Source organism: Manis javanica, chromosome 11 (genome assembly GCF_040802235.1).
Source record: "Manis javanica isolate MJ-LG chromosome 11, MJ_LKY, whole genome shotgun sequence".
NCBI lineage: Eukaryota > Metazoa > Chordata > Mammalia > Pholidota > Manidae > Manis > Manis javanica.
The window spans coordinates 12307044-12324779 of NC_133166.1; the positions used below are offsets into that span (position 1 = coordinate 12307044).

At 37.8% G+C, this 17736-nt stretch overlaps 1 protein-coding gene and 1 long non-coding RNA gene across 19 annotated transcripts in view; one reads left to right on the top strand and one right to left on the bottom strand.

Annotated features, from left to right (window-relative positions):
• DLG2 (discs large MAGUK scaffold protein 2) overlaps window positions 1-17736 on the top strand; it is a 1871010-nt gene that overhangs the window by 1325052 nt on the left and 528222 nt on the right. The gene's annotated exons all lie outside the window — the stretch shown is intronic.
• LOC108406712 (uncharacterized) overlaps window positions 2127-17736 on the bottom strand; it is a 33441-nt gene continuing 17831 nt past the window's right edge. Inside the window, exons 3-5 of one of the 2 annotated variants that reach the window (XR_005059153.2) lie at window positions 4623-4808; window positions 3464-3625; window positions 2127-3140 (exon numbers count right to left, since the gene is read on the bottom strand). This is a non-coding gene — a long non-coding RNA (uncharacterized lncRNA). The remainder of the gene's footprint in view (window positions 3141-3463; window positions 3626-4622; window positions 4809-17736) is intronic. The other variant, XR_001855514.3, reaches the window with a different exon arrangement.

The following is a 17736-nucleotide window of genomic DNA, read 5'->3' on the forward strand; positions in this document are numbered from 1 at the left end:
TGGAAAAGAACCTATATTGCTAGGGAATATTGGAATCCATATCAGAAATGAGTACCCTACTGTGTTCAGGCCCACCTTAAACAGCAAGCTTCATCATTTGGTTCCTCTGCAAATCATCAGTGCAGTGGTTTGACATACTCCCGGGAGTCAGACAGTCTAGGTCCAAGTTCCAGGGCAGCCACTCACTCATTCTCTGTGTCTCATCTCCAAATAGGTAGAATAATATTGCCCCCAGAGTTATTGTGAAAAGCAAATGAACTCATGCAAGTAAAATTCTTAATACTGGACTATTTTAACATGGGCCTGGTGCAGCCCTGTTGAGACCCAGGGAAGAATATGAGAATCTACAGGAATTTCCTGCCCCTTCCCTTTCCCATTACTCTTATTTCTCCCAAGAACCAGTAGTCACTGCTATCCACCTACCTACTCTTAGCCATCCATGGGGTAAACAAACATCTGTCCCTATTTGTGCCATATATTGCTAGGTGCTTAGACTGGACTGTTAAAAAACCTTCAATTATTAAACAAGAGGCTGTGTGCCCTTTTATTGTCAGAGCCACAATTGGCACACTTTTAGTTTGTTCCATTACCTTCTAGAGCTTCTCTCACGTTTTGTCATCATCAGTTAGATCTCAGCAAAGAATGAGAGGATGATTTGAACTAGTCCCACTACATTCATGAACCATCAGACAAAATGAGAAGGAAAGGCTTAGGGATGTAGGAACCAATGTCAAGTTTAAAGGAGTAGGAGAACAAGGCAACCTTCTCCGCATTTTATTGGGAAAGTGCCATGCTTTAAACAAAATATCCAAGCCCTACTTAAGAATGTGATTGCTACTTAAATCAGCACTGTGGGTGCCAAGCTAGAAATATGCATTAAAAACACCTGTGCATATGCATTAGGACACTTGTTCTAGAAAAGAACAGGAAACAAATAAAAGTGGTTCATTTTCTGAAAAGGGAAACTTTGTTGAAAGAGGTTTTATTCTACTGCAAATAGCACATATGAGTTACTACAAAACCAGAATTACTCTGTTAACTAATAAAGGCCACAGGAGTTGTAAAAAACACACAGTTCTATTTCGAGACTGCAGTTAAATTCTACAATTGATATGAAGTCATTAAGTTTTTATATCTGCCTTAAGTCCTTTAGATGAACTTTCTAATCCGCTTTAAAATTGGCTTCAATATTCTGTTAGACACAAACTATTAAAATAATGATTCTAAAAACAATTTCTTTTTTAAAAAAGGATAAATAAGAATACATTCAATGTTGTAAATATAAGAAGCTCTCTATGTGCAAATGCTTTAAAAGGTTAAAATTAAAATCAGAGTAATTAGGAATGATTTGAGATTTATAAAAATAGGTCATCAGTTTTCTTTCCTCACATGGAGGGAAGAAATTTAGTTTTCTTTTTTTTTTAATTTTAAAAGTCATGGAAAAAATTCTTAAGTTATTTTTGTAAATTTTTTTATGTTTTATATAGAAATTTTGGAAAATACAGAAAAGCTCAAAGTGGATGAAATCTGTATATTTTTCTTTGGTCAGTTTGTGCATCTCAAGTTGTCTTTTTAACAAAGCTAAGGTGTCATACATATTATTTGTAAATGTAATTTCTCATTAACATGTATTTGAGCATTTTTATGCCATGAAATTATTCTAAAGTATTAATTTCAGTGGTTGTTTAATGTATACTTAAGCTTGTATACCATATTTAACTGGGCTTTTATTATTGGAGATTTAAACTATTTGTAATTCATAATCACAATACAGATAACTCTTTGATGAACATCTTTATTCTACAATTTTCAAATATTGATTATTTATTTTGGATAAATCCCTAAAAATATAATTGTTAGTTTGAAGAGGATAGCATTGACCTCTGATAGATATTTTCAAGCTTCTCTCCAGGTGGTTTGTACCACTAGATGTTCCCTCCAGCACAATGTGCAAGTGCCTCTTGCTCCCACACCAACATTCATTCATTCATTCATTCATTCATTCAATATGTGCTTATTGGGGTCCTATCATGTACCCAGTATTGTACCAGGAATTGAAAATAGGCAAGTTAGCACAGAGATTTTACTACTTTCTTAAAATGTCTAGTTTATTAGGCAAATAAAAACTGAAGTAAATGAACAGACCAGCTTATAAATTAGTTCTACACTGTTTTAAGTATTACAAAGGAAGTAAACAGATGGTCTAATTTTTATCTTTGCTAATTTAAAAAGCAAGATTGTTTCTTATTGTTTCAATTTGCATTTTTAATAGCAAAGTTGAACATCATCTTTCTATCAATTGGGTTGCATTCTTTTGTGAGTTATAAGTGTATATCCCCTGTAAATTTTTTGATGTACATGCTTACACATTTTCTTGAGTCTTGAAGTCTTATTATATAGTAAAGCTATCTATAGTCTTTCAAATTTTAAATCAGGTGATTTCTGATGTATACAAGAGGTCCGCTGTTAATGCTGCTTGTAGTTGCCTTTCTTTGGTATTGTTTATAAAGGCCATTCTCTCCTTGGAGTCAGTTAGACATACCCCTGTATTTTTTCTACTGTATTTATTTTCTACATTCTCCATTAATTTCCTTCTTTTTCTTCAATTTCCACTCTTTCTCTTTTCTGATCTCTCTCATCAACATTTAAATTCATTGTTTTTTTTGCCAAAATAAATAGAATCCTTTCTTCCATACCCTCAAGTACATTTCCTAACTTTACCGACCCTAAACAGCCACATTTCTCTTGCTGCCTCCATTTCCTCATCTTCTTACTCCTCAAATGACCCTATTATGGTTCCTCTGCCCAGTGAGTTCTGCTGCAACTCTTGAGGAAGCCTGCAGTAACTGCCATATCACTTAATCAAATGGATTTGCACATATTCAGAGATGGAAAAGTTAGAGCACAATATTCTTTATTTTAACACATGATTTTATCCTCTAAAAAAAGATGAAGAAAATCTTGATTTTTCATTGAAGGTCTCTCAAAGTTTCTTCCAATTTAAAACAATCCTTTTTGGGTAAAATCATCACATTCTTTAATCATCACACTTGTTAAATGATCAACTTCACAGTTCAAACTTGTTATCAGGACTGTTTCTTAAGTATCAATACATCTCCATGTCCCTTTGGCCAGACAACCTGGAAGTAGAAGAAATCTTAAATGTCCTCATGGTAAAAGGAACTTGGAGCTGGTTTACATGTGGTTCTGTCCTTCCTCTAAGTGCTTACTGAATGTTGCAGCTATTTCCCTGTCTTTCCTGGCCACTGGGCATCCTGCTGGTATCTGTGCCTACAGCCTTTAGCTGGAGAATTTGCAGTCTATGCTTTAGGCACAGTGAGAGCCTCACTATTTGTTATGGTATACTTGCCCCCATCTCAGAACTTTCTGAATCTAGAGATCCCCAAGCATCCTAATCATATCTTCAAAATGATCTTGGCTTAGGTTGTTTATCTAGAAATACCTGTTTGGGGAATCATTTCAGTCTTCAGCAGATAGTCCCATGGAAAGCCTACTGGTTCGCAGCTCCTTTCCTTTGAAATTCCACCAGAAGCATGTGGAAACTTCTGGTTATCTTCCATGCCGTGTGAAAGCCATCAAGAACCAGGAAACTGGGGGTGGAAGGCTGGTTAGAGAGTATGATAAGTACTTCTCAGCTCTACTTCTCCTCTGCCTCTTGCAACCACTTCCAACTCTACTGTACTAGAGTCTCCAAAAGGAGCACTTTTCCTCAGAGTACCAAAAGGCACAATTCTTCACTGTTCTGGGACTTTCTCCAAAACCTATGCAGTTGTTTCCAACATGTCTCTATTCAATTCCACCTCAAATATCTGGGATATTGACCTAGAAAAAGAATCAAATTAATATCTCTTTGATCCTTTGCTTTTCCCTTCCCTTTTGAGTAATCTCTGTACTTTCTCTTCCTGTTTGATAGGATCCACCCTTATATTGAATCCTGTGTTCTTCCTTCCTTTACGGACTTCTTTGAGGCATCACCTTTCCCTGAATTCTTGATTCAATGGACAAGAAGCCTCATATCAGCATTCTAAATGAAAATTTTAAAAATATCTTAGTTTTCTTACTGGAACCCTCAGCAATGTTTAACACTGTTTGACACTCTCGCGTCTTTTGTCTTTCTTGGTAGACCTCTTTTGGCTTACATGTTTCTCTGGTCATTCCTTCTAGTCAACCATGCCTGTTCCTCTTCCACACAACTTCTAATGACTGAGATGCTTCAGCCTCAGTCCTAAGTCTTTTTATTTTCCACTCATCCTTGGATGATATCATGCATTCTGATGGCTTTACACCCACCTATGTGTAAGGAATTTGCAAGTATATATCATCAGACCAGATGTTTTTTTGTGTTCCAATCCTGTATACCTGACTGCTAAGCATCTCTGGTAGTATATCTTACAGGCACTCAAATTCAACATGTCCTGAATTGATCTCATAATCTGATCCTCCAAATAATCTCCCAGAATTCTGTATCTCAATGCATACACCATCCAATTTTATAAGTCAGAGATCTGACAGCTTGAATATCTCTTTCCTTCATTGCTACATCCAAAAAATGACCTAATCCTATCTACTTTTACTTTCTAGCACCTCTCTAATCTACTTACTTCTTGTATTTTCATTTCCAACAAACTAGTTTCAGTTACTTCATCTTCCATTGGGCATTAGCGTATCAGCCTCCCAGTCAGTCTTGCTGCTGTCTCTTTTATTCTGTCACTCTTTCCTTCACATGGTAGCCAGAGTCGTTGCAATCTTTCAAGTTATTTCATCTTTCTACACTTCAGTTTTCTGATCTGTAGGATAGGGATAATAATAATTCCCACCTCACAGAGTGATGTTAAAATTAAATGAGTCAACACATGGAATACAACACATGGAATTCCAACAACATTGGAATACAAAAAATATGTATATAAGAATTTTTCATTATTCTTGATCATCATCAACCTTATCACTAAAAACTACCTTACTTAAAATTCGTTCATGGTTTGTGGGCCGCTTCAGTAGATAGTGTGTGGGGCTACGACCCATAGGTTTATCGTAAAGCTTGGGAGCAGATGAAAGGACAGACATCCTTCTCTTAATATTTGTCAAGCACCTACCATGAGCAGAAACCTTGATTCCACAATAAGGAGCTAGAGCTGAATAAAAATTATTTCTCGCTCTACTAGAGAGATGAATGAGGTAAACACATTCAACAAATAATTTCTTCCCTTATAGAGTAACTGGTAAAATAGATGTATAAAAATGAGGATCTGTAGAATCACAATGGAGGGGATCTTGCCACCTGGGAGGTAAGGTGAATCTTCTTGGAGATAACACATTTAGGACCTTCCCCAGCCTGCTCTTTTTCATTGTCAGGGGATGTCACTTATAGGGAGATTCATTTTATCAGAGGACATGGAGGTCATAATTTATGTCATATCTCTAGACCTTTCTTGGATGATACAGCTTTTCTGATTGAACCTATAACATAGGGACATAACATGTATTAGGAGTGGTTAGTACATTTCAAAGATGAGTGCCTGAACCATGCCACCTAGATTGGCTGTGCAGCCCCAACAATGCTGTCTTTCACCTAAGGTTCATGGTAAAATATTCTTCCCTAAGGGATTATGTGTTTTTTGTTGTTGTTTTCTTAGGGTTTGTTTTTTCTGTTGTATTTTGAGGAGAGAGTTCTTTTGAATGACAATTTGCTAAATTCAATATTGTGAAATACCTGTAAAACAGAATTTATTTTTGCATTCTTGGCAGGTCCTTGGTTACTTTGTAGTGAGTAGAATACCTTTTCAAGACCATTCTATGAAACTCAGGTTTACACTAATCAATGTACATGCCTTAAACTTCAGAATATAATACTTATATATCTGATACTGTGGAAGTAAACCTCCTTATGGAGTTTTCACACTAGTAGCAAGGAAGATACACTAGGAAAAAAAGCCTCTCTCTTTATCTTCTTAATTGCCTCATGGGCCTCTGTTTCAGACAAGAAGAAGTTTGAGATTTAGAGATTGATAAAATAATATATTTTAGACCTGCTCTCAATCCTTCTGAAGCAGGACAGCAGTCACATGGAGCCTCTAAACAGCAATTCATGGTGGAGTTGGACAGCGTGTAAGCGGGGCCAATACTGTACCTCAAACAGGAGTGTAGGCCCAAAACTCACTGAAAGCCACTGTATTTCAAGTGGCTTCATCTATAAGAGAGGCCCTGTAGCATGATCTCAAGCCCAACTCTGTGGAATCTAGGGTTGATGAGGGATTACATCACAAGTGATCCTGTGGTATGACTCGAGTGAAATATAGACAAGGCTTCAAATTGACTTTTTTTCCTCCCTGCTTATTTTTAGATCATTTGTACACATTTTCACACTGCATCCTCTGAGACATACAGCAGGACTTATTATGCTAGTGTTTTATGGAGAAAGCATGTGGTATAACAATATCTAACTCCAAGATCCAGAAAACCAATGCTCCTTTCACTGAGCACAAAAAAATAGTTAATATAGACCAGGTATAATTTGTTACATGCCCACGGTAAAGTGCCTGTTGAAGATGTTTTCTGGATTTTAACTGTTTTTCATCCTCACAAGTCCATGAGGCCAGTACTACTATGCTCATCTTACACATGTTGAAACAGACTCAAGAAAAAGTGAATACCTCACCAATGACGTGTTTGGTAAGAAGCAGAAGAGGGTACCAAGTTTGACACCAAACCTTGTACCCTGCATTACAGGCAGTACCCAGCACAGTCCGTGACCCACAGTTATAACTCAGTAAATGTTAGGGTATTTTTCCCTTTTTATTTCTTTCCTTTCTGCTATTATTGTTCCCCGCCCCCCTTTCTTAGCCCCTTTTAAAAGTGTCTAGACTTTAGAACCAAAATTCCTCCTCTCTTCTTAGCTAGAATAAATTAATCACTTTCTGCTTCCCACAAATTAACAATAAACACACAACACTGTGTGTTTGGTCTGTCTCTCCCACAAGATAATGAGATGCCCTTAATTTAATTTAATTTAGAGTTCGTGCAGCCTCATTTTAAGCAGTGCCTCCAAGAACTGCTTTGGTGAAAAGAATAGTAGCTTATTCATGTTCATACTCTAAAAATCCCTGATGTGTGATTAAAATGACTCAATATCTCCCAAAATACAACTATAAAACCTTTTCTTATTTGCCTTCATATTACAGAAATTCAAGGTGAAGTGTCTGGTGGGCAGTAGATTTAGACTTGCAAGCTCATATGTCACATGACTCCAAAGACAAAATTGGGAGCAAAAACTCTTAGTGACCAGCAATGTCCCTTATCATCAGCTTTATGGGTCATTGCAATGTCTTCTCCTCAGATGTTCTCAGCATACTGGGTTCCCAATAAGAAAACCTGGGGTCAATAATTATTTTTACCACTGATTAGTTCTTTTAGTTTGATGGTCTACATCTCTACTGGGAAAATCGGGCTAATAAGTCCTCCTCTATTTCTCAGAATGATTTAAAGATGTAATGTGGAAATTTGTACAAATGGCCTAAAAATAAGCAAGGGGGAAAAAATGAGAGGCTAGACAAATACAAGTTATTACATTTACTTCTGATGTCATCTATAACAGCTACAAAGGCAGAGAAGAAACTTGTTTTTTTATAATAGTAGTTACACTGTTTAAGGGATTCACTCCTGGATGCATTCATTGACTCTGTAATGAGCATACGGCACTCACCTTATGACAAATGACCAGGGATGTCCAGCTATGAGTAAGACAGAAACACAAGAAGCCTACAAGGGATGTAACCTCATTTTACAAAGGAGGAAACTGAGATACAGAGAGGTTAAGTAACTTGCATAAGATTACAGCTGTGTGTGAATCCTTTTCCTCTACAAACCCTTCTTCATTAGTGAGGGTCGCAGGGGGTCAGGACTGTGCCAGTTTAGTTCTCCTTGCGCACTCAGCATGTCACCCCATTGCCAGACAGAGTAGATGTTCCATAAGTATTTGTTACATAAATAAAATGAGTGAATAACTGAATAAAAAAGTGAATGAGCAAGAGTTTGAGTGTAGTAGAAGGTCATAAGAAACTGGGAGAATGTCGATAAATTGGAGTTCATTGTTTTCATGTACATTTCTAGGGGCTGCGTACTAGTCTAAAGTCATATACTGTGCTTTTAAACACAGCTTAAAACTTTTACATTGGCACCTGAATAGCATGACTATCTTAACTTCCTTCTTATGCCTTTAATTCCATTTTGATGACTGGCCATAATAAATAATTGCTGACTGCAAACTACTCTGTCTGGATTCTTTGATTAATTATTAATGAAGGAAACATGTTATCTTTGTAGCCCAAATGGTTGAAGGCACAGTGTCTCTCATGCAGCATCCTTACCCACTACTGCTGCAGATCTGTCATATGAGTCTGTCTAGACCACCACTTAATTTAAATGGTCTTTTTTTCCCCCTTATCTTTGATGTGGAGATACTGGTATAAACCATTATTCACAGAGCCATTAGGAGGAACTGCTTTAAAAGAATAGATGTTATATTACTACCTGCATATCCCCAGTCACATAACCAAGTAATTTCTATCATTTTTCTCTAAGGGTTAAAAGAGATGAAGGGAGTATATCAAATTAGCAGCTCTCTTGAGTGACTGACGTACCCAAACTGAAGACTCAGTTTACCCATTTTCAAGTTACATACTGATGTGGGAAAGTCTTTTAGCATAGTGGGATTCTTGGGCAGTGGACAAGGTTATAGTTTACAAATAGGAGATAGATTGTCAAATAAGCCTGTTCACATTAAACACATTTGCAAACTATTTACTTTTTCAAGGAGTGAAAAAGACTCCAGCTCACCGAAAGACAGGGCAGTTCTTACCTATGTCTTTAGATGAATTGAAATTGAAATGAACTCAGGCATCAAGCCAGTTCTCTCCCTAGGCCTCCCCTTCCAGCCAAAAAAAAAAAAACAGTTTGTGAAAATCCTACCCACAAAAGGAAACATGTTCCAGCACCAGCTCAGTAGGAGGCATTTGATACCAGAGGAATTCTCTTTTCTTCCACTGAACTTGGATTTGTCCATAAACATGTACCCCACTTTTCAAGAAATGGTCCTTTAGGTTCTAAATAAGGTAATAGGTGACCTAATATGTTTTAAGCAAAATATAGAAAGATTCATATACTATCCCTGAGCATCTACTTAAAAGTGAAAGACTTAGAGACTTGTTCTGTTTCATTAAACTTGATACATGTGCTTGTTTAAGCCAGATAGAAATGGGGCACATCTTTAAAAAAAAAGATTTTTTCTGCATAATTTAGTATTTCTTGATTTAATCCTAGGTATGATTATCAACTAATCACCAAATACGATTTATTTATATTATTTATTCTATGCCATTATCCTGATTAATAGTGTAAGTTCAGTGCTTTTAAATGAATAAATGATTAAATCAGTGGAAGAATGAATGAATGCTATGCCTGCAATTGAGAATCACTTCTTTATCTAGATGTTGTCCTGGACACTCTGGCTTACAAAGTGGGAAATGTCCCACCCTGCCTGTCGTGAGAAGCAGTTACAGAAAACTGTTTCACCTGTGTAAGGAACTCCACTAGTGCCTTTCAGGGGAGGGCTTATAAGATATCCCTAGGTAGCATTTCAATGGGTTATGCCTGAACATGTACTCATGAGATTGTACTTCACTGTGGTTTGTGGGTGGGTGTGTCACTTAGTACCCATATATATTTGGTATGTATGTGAAATTTTTATCTGTGTATATGAATTTATATATCCATGTATGAATTTGGTGGTAGCATCCCCAAACCGTCATCTGCACATGATTTTATCTGTCCCTGCTTTGCCATGGTAGTAAAAATCTTCAGCCCTATTGTAGGATGAGAGAGCAACATACCCTTAGGCAGACATCCCACCCGTCCAGCACTAAGTGCTATGAAATGGCAGTATTTGGGTAATAATGTTTGGTCTCTAAAATGTTGTGCTGTGCTTTGCTACCAGAGATTTGTGCCCTGGCCTTCTAAAGAAGCTGCTGTTTTCAACTGAGCTTTCATTCTTTTTCTGAGGTTGTCACTTTGGCCATCTGGTAGATGTATCTTCTGGGAGAGAAGGAACTGCATGCACAGAAACTTTCAAGAAAGCATTATTGCCTAATTTTCTTGAGGTCAAAGCCAATATTCTGGAAGCTGGTTTATCATTTATTGTGATGTGGCAGATATTAGAAGGCTTTGTAAACACAGAGTGCTTTTGAAGTGTATTCACAAAGGATTGAAAGTGGCATAATGTGGCAAGTCATATTTATGCCTCAATGAGAATTATTAACCTGCCTGAGGTACAGTGATAGACCGACGTTTGTTGTCAGCTCTACTTACCCTTGGACTTCAATGTCTGAAAGACATTTTAGTGAATCAAAGAAATGAGTGGAAAATATCTTTGGGTTGCCTGAATCATAAAAATAAAATTTATTGCCACTGTAAAATTGAAGTAAACACCCATCTTTCTGCTTCTGCTTCTGAAAGGATAAGCAAAGAACTGAATTTTTTTTTTATATTCTAGTTAAGTAAGTACCATCTAAAAGAAATATATACATTCCTGTTGTCCTCTAATTCAGTTTATTTACTTTACCTTCAGATGTAGATATATTCTAGAACTGATGCTGAGAATTAAATGTTTTATATTGTGTTCTTAAACCCTTAGTCAAGTATGACTCTTTAGAGAAAAATTAATTCAGCAGAGCTTCACTCTGATAGATGAGAGAAGACTCTAAGAGGACTATGAAGTAGATTTCAAGCCTCATTTTCTTTTAAAGTTTGATTGGATTCTTCCTGTGATTAGGGAGTTAGGAGGAAACCATGGAGGTGAATTAGCTCCTTCAGGCTTCTAGTGGACAAACTATTATTCTAGTGCACCTCTTGATTCAGCAGGAGGCTGAACAAGATTTTTTCTTCAGAAGGTGAACTGCTTAATCTTTTGTAACTGAGAGAAGCAAGAATAAATAGCAGATATTTAAAAATACTACTTTAGGGAATAATAAGATAAAGCCTATAAAGAGCTTAACATCATGATGATCAATAAAAATAAAGCTCTCTCATTTATTTATTTATTCAACAAATACTCAGTCCATATGTACTATGTGCCCATAAGTAAAATTAACATAGTTCCTACCCTATGAGCCCAGTGTTTATAGTGTAATGTGATAACTGTAGCAGCAGACACAAGATGAATATACTCTGGGAGCACAGAGAAAGCCTGTCTAAACCCGACTGGTGAGTCTCCAAGCTCTGCAGGACAGATGGTGCTTGAGCTGAGTTTAGATCAATGGTGGCGAGAAGATATGGAGAAAGACATAGCGCGGTTGCCTCTAAGTAGGGGTGGAGAGGAGGAATGGAGGGAGATGGGATGAGAGAAAGTAAGGGCAGATCATGAAGGGCTTTCCTGGGCGGAGCAAAGTTTAAGCGTTATCCCATAGCTGAGGAGAACCAGTGCGTTCAGCACTTTGCTGGAGAATTAGGATCACGAAAGAAGAGCTAAGCATGGATTTGGTTCTCAAAATGTTCTGATAAAAGTAATAGGTATTAAGGGTAAGAATTCTGAAACAAGCTGGCCGAAACAGGTAACATGTCACTGTGCTATGCTAAATTATATGGTGCATCCTTTTCCACTCCAGCATGCAGTCCGTAGGAATTGGCACAAGACAAAAAAAGCCATACCTAGTCTATAACACTGTAAAATAGACATGATCTAGGAGAAAGAGCGTCCTTTAGCTAAAGAACTAGGTAGAGAATGGAGTCACCCACTTAGTTCTTCTTTATTCATTTTAAATTGATTCATTCATTCACTCATCTCACTATACTATTTTGGAGACACCTGTGATGTGTACAAGGCTCTTAGAGATATCAGAGATGAACCAGAAACAGTTACTGACCTCGTGTTCTCCAGGTTAGGCCGAGAGAGAAAGCAAATGCACATATACACCAAACACAGAGTGGGAAGTGGACAGCACTTAAGAAAAGATATAACCACCTGATCTGATACCTTAAAAGAGGGAGCCATTAACTTTCCAGCTGTGAGGATTGGGTTGTGAGGTCAAGTCAGACTTCCCAGAGTAAGGCACAATTAATTCAGCTTCTGGGCAGGCAGAATTCAAATGTAAGGAGAGGGAAAGCACAGGGGCAAAGCTGCAAGCCTTATCAGGCCCCTGGACGTACAGAGCTGAGTGAGTGGTGGAGCTGACTAGGGTGACCTCTGTGTAGAAGATACTAGTAGGAAACGAGGGTAGAAAAGCAAAGTGGAGCCTGATCATGAAGTGCCATATATGTTATGCAAAATAAAATTGGGCTTTATTCTCTATGAAGTAGGGAGCCAATGAAAGCTGCTTTTGTCCCTCCAACATTCATTGGCCCTTCACATATAGGCATTTAACATCATTTCATGTCTATATATCCTGCTTCCTCACAAGTTAGTAAGTTCTGTGATGCCAGAGACTTAAACATTACCTGTCACGCACATAGCAAGCATTCAGATTGGGCGGGGGAAGGATGTTTTTCATTGAGTGCCTTTTATGTGTGAGGTAATATCAGATGCTTTTGCACATGAAAACATTTTTCTTTGCAACAGTCTAATAATCACTGCCTCAAAATGAGGAAACTACAACTCAGAGAAGTTAAGGAACTAACCCAAGGTCATACGCTCAATAAGTAAAGTCAGAAATCAAACAGGTCTGTCGGCTCCAAAACTTGTCCTCTTTCTGCTGTATGACAGGGTCTCATTGATTGAGTGAGTCATTCACTTCTTAAACACGTATTTCTTGAACCCTTATGCACGTACCTGTCCCTGTTCAAGGAACTGAGAATATTGTACAGTGGTGAACATGGCAGAAGGGTCCATACCTTCTGGAGCCTACCTCTAGTGAGAGAATCAGACAATTGCTAAGTACGCAAATAAACTAAGTCCACTTGGTGATAAATGTTATGAAGACAGTAACAGGGTGATAACTGGAGAGTGGTGGTGGGGAAAGGGATTTACGTCATTACCATTCAAGAAAATTTTTGCCAAATATTCAAAAGCTGAATAGTAATAACTTGCATGTTAATGATTACTTCAAGTAAACATGTTATTAAATGAAAATCTGGCAATTTTTGTCTCAAGAAAACCATATGCAATATATAGCAGAATGCTTTAAGATTACCTCTTATTTCATCATGCAGAATATTATAACCTTATGGACTCAAAGTTCAAGATTTTGTAGCATTAATAACTTGTACTGTTTTACCAGATATTCTTGAGTAACACTGAAAAAAAATTTTTTTTCATTGTGAATGTTTGGTTAATGAAAAATGCAATGATTCCTAGTATATCTTGGTGCCACTGCCTTGGTTTCGCTAAGGCACCAACAGTTTTACCTACCACTGCTTTTACACCATCAGCACAAAGGGGAACACATTGATAAAGGAAAACAACATCTAATTATGAAAATGGTTTTGATCTTGAAGACACTTTGAGTACTGATAGTTTATGACCAACCCAAAAGATACTATTATTCCCCTTTCTCAGGTAAACTTAAAGCCACCCAAGAAGTGGGAGATCGAGGATCTGAACACAACAGGAATGATTCCAGAACTTACTTTCTTAATCCACTCCAAGTGTGTTGTGTCTAATAGGTGATAGCAAATAGGTGATGCCTATTTCCATCCCTCTGGCCTAGTCAAGATTGGTTCAGGTAGGGGTTTGAGTTGAAGGCTTGCCAAGTCAGAGTCACATTAGTTATTTCCAAGTTCCCATTTCAAAGGAGAGGTATTTTTTAAGGGATGTAAGTTTATGGCTATAGCAAGTGAGCCTCTATAGTACTGCCAGAAAATGCTAGAAAGAAATTATAAATGCACTATGCCAGAAATAAAAAACAAAAATAAAAAAACTCTAGGTATCAGCTTTTTACAAAAAAATCCTGGGTCACTAAAGGGTGAAAAGACTAAGATTGTTTTGTTCAACGGTTGGTGGTTTTCAAAGATTTGTAATAGAAAAAACTAGAAGATGTAAATTGTTGATTTGAGAAAAATGGGGAAATTATGCTTTTGAAACACAATGAATCAAAAGAAATGATGTGTAAAGTGATCATTCTCAGGAGCTGGCATTTTGCAATATCCTGGGCAATAGGAAATGAGGAAATAAGCTAGGATAGCGGCAATGGGGATAGAAACAGGAGGATGAAAACAATAGGTACTCAAGAGATAGAATCAGCAGAGCCTGGCAAATGGTGGACGAGATGGTCCAACAAGAGAAGAGCCAAAGATAAATTTTAAATATTATCCATACCCACACTGTTCCCACGCATATGACACATCTCCCCAACTAGACTGTGAGCTCCTTAAAAACAAGGACCATGTCTTTTCTTTTCTTTTGGTAGCAGAATTTGATACACTGTTGAGCATATAGTAGGTACTCAAGTAAATAAATACAGAATTAATTAGGTGATTCAGCCGTTAGCCCTCTTACCTTCAAACCAACTACCACCTTCTTCTAATCTTTCCCTGTTGGCTCATTCATACAAATTATTTTGAGAACTCCTCAGTTTAGTTCAGCTCAGCAAACATTTACTGAGCATTTACTGTCACCAGGAATTGGAATGAGTGCTAGAAATATGTAGGTACAAGTATAATGTGGTCCCTGCCTTCCAAATGCTAAGAATCTAAAGGAAGAGAGACACATTATGCTAATAACTTTGTGGCCTTACATCATGAATGAAATCGTGTGGAATCACAGAGGAAAGGGCAATCACTTCTGCCTTAAGCAGTTGGAGAAAACATTACAGGGAGTATCTGAGATGAATTTTGATGTTTGAGAAGGAATTCAACAAGAGAAGAAAAGAAACGTTCCGGGCAAAGTAAGTAGCTCATTCAGTTCATGCAGGAAATTATCTGGTTCTTTTCCTGCCCAGGTGCTGCATGAGTCTGACACAGAAAATAAATAACTCCCCTTGGTACTTCAAATTGATGCTTGCAGTAGATTAGGAAAGATAAACATGGAAACAAATACAATACAATGTGTTGTGTGCAATGATGAAGTTATGACCCAGGTACAGAAAAATAGAGGAGGAAAATGAAGGGGAAGGTGAAGACCTACTCTGGGCCAGGCATTTTTCTTTACATGCTGCCTAGGGGTATGTAAGGCTACACAGAAGAAAGTACTAGTTGAATAGTGAGCAGTTTACAAAATGACCCTTAAATCATATTTCTGGCTTGTGGATATATTTTCTTTGGTCCTCACAATATTGCCCTGTGTGGCAGTCACAGAGTGGGTCTCACAAACTGCTAACAACCATAAGGGGCTTAGTGGACAGAAGGCCTGCCTGCCTGCCACCACCCACTACCTCCCTCTTCCCTCCCTCCCTCTTTCTCTCCTTTCTCTCTTGATAGATACATAAATTTCTCTCTTTTTCTCTCTCTTTCTGTATATGTACATATAAATTACAATTTAATAATTTTCCAACATTTAAAAATTGATATTTTACTCAAGAAAATTGGGTTCCTGGCTTCCCTTGGGGTGTTTGGGGGATATTCTTCCAACATTAGGCCCCCATTCTAGACTGGTGGCCATCCCTAAGAGCTGAATAGTACCTCTTCCCTTTCAATGAGATATAGCTCAGTCCCCACTTCTCCCTGTTTTACTCCCAATAATGAAGATCACTTGCCATTTAGCCACATGCTATGTTGATTTTATGTGAAACCATCATAAGATTGCATATCAATGATATTTCAATTAAAAAAAAATATATATATATATATATAACACAGTGGTTCAGTGGTTACCCATATTATTAAATCCTCATCCCTTCTAGTAGAGTTACTATCTATCCACATAGAAAGGTGTTACAGAATCATTGACTATATTCTCCTTGCTGTACTACTGTCCCCGTGACCAACTTACATTGTGATTGCAAATTATTGTGCCCCTTTATCCCTTTCACCTTCCCCCTCCACCTGCCTGAACCCCTCCCCCTTTGTACCACTAGTCACTTCCCAGTGTCTATGAGTCTACTGCTATTTTGTTTTGCTATGTTTTTATATTCCACAAAAAAGTGAAATCATATGGTATTTGTCTTTTTCCACCTGGCTTATTTCACTGAGCATAGATCTATCTATGTTATTGCAAATGGGAGGATTTATTTCCTTTTTATGGCTGAATACTATTCCATGGTGCATATGTACCACACCTTCTCTTTCCATTCATCTATTGATTTGAGGTTCCGTTATTTTGATCACATTCCACCATGAAAATAGAATGAAGTGAGCTAGGCCTGGAAACAGGAAGAACAATAAGGAAAACTAATGAAGTTCTAAGCTGGGGCAGTGTTGGTAAAAGTTGAGAGGAGCTGGATGAATTCGAGGAATAGTTCAGGGATAGAATCAACAAGACATGTTTAATAACATGTAGGGACTGATAGGAAGAAGTCAAGGATGACTGTCAGATTCCTTGATGTGGTAACTGAGTGATTCATAAGCTTCCCCATTTTCTTCTCATTGTCTATATATAAACTCTTCTAAACAGATGTCTACTTTATTCCTTCATATGCCAGGAAGTTTTCAGAAAACACAAGAGCTGTCATTGGAAATAAAAGTACAAGAGAGGGACTTCATCGTTACCAATTAGAATATGATCAAGAATTTAAGAGACTATGTTGAGATCTCTTAAGAAGTACATATTAGCTTGTAGTGACATTTCACTTAAATACTATTGCAGGGTCCAAGACTGATGTTACTTGGAAATTTTGTAGTTGGAGTGTTATTGACAACATCCTAAATCAGTTTTTATGAACTTGCAGTTCAAATATCATACCTCATCCCACATGACTCTGCTTGCTTTCCAACTCAATCCACCAAGCCTGCTCTTAATTCAACCTACTATACTGTCCTTGAATTACTCATGGTAAAATATCACATTTATATCATTCCTTATTAATAAGGAAAATCTGTTTTCTCCAGAAGAGCCCACACTCCCTGGTGTGGCATTCAGGAAACTTTCTCATACACTCTCAAAGAGCTGTGGGGAGTGAAGGAAATAACTGTGCCGGTCACTTATTCCTAATATTCCTGCAATTACCCATTCCATTTTCTTGCCGGTACCTTGACTCTCCTCAAGGAGGGAGTTATAAGGTCTTAGCATAGTGCCTGGCAGGTGGAAAGCACCCAGTGAGTGTTATGTATCATCTTTGATTTCCCTCTTTCCCTCACCAGTTCCAGCCATTAATATAAATCCTGTCTGTTCTACCTCTAAATCATGTCTCAAATCTTGCCAGTCCCACTGCTTACCAGCCTATCCAGCTGCCGTCAGTTTCTGACCTGGCCAGTTCCAGTTGGTCTTCCTCCTCTCCGCTTTGGACCTCTCCAGGGAGTTTTTAAACAGCAACAGGTGTGATCTTAAACTAAATCCAATCATGCTACTCCCCTGTTTTAAATCATCATGACCCAGAAGCCTTGCTGTGTCTTCCTAGGAACCCAGCGTCTGACCCTTCCCTCCCACCACCTCGCCCCCCTGTTTCCTCTCCTCACCATGGCTATTCTGGACTCATTTGAGCTCCTTGAACAAGTCCTGCGCTTTGTTCTTTCAGGGTCAGCACATACTGTCCGTCAACTTGAAACACTCTCAACTGCCTCAATCCCTTCTTTTCATCTCTACCTTAGGCCTTTCCTCACTTTGAACATTTTTGGCCATTTTTTCTTCTTTTTTAT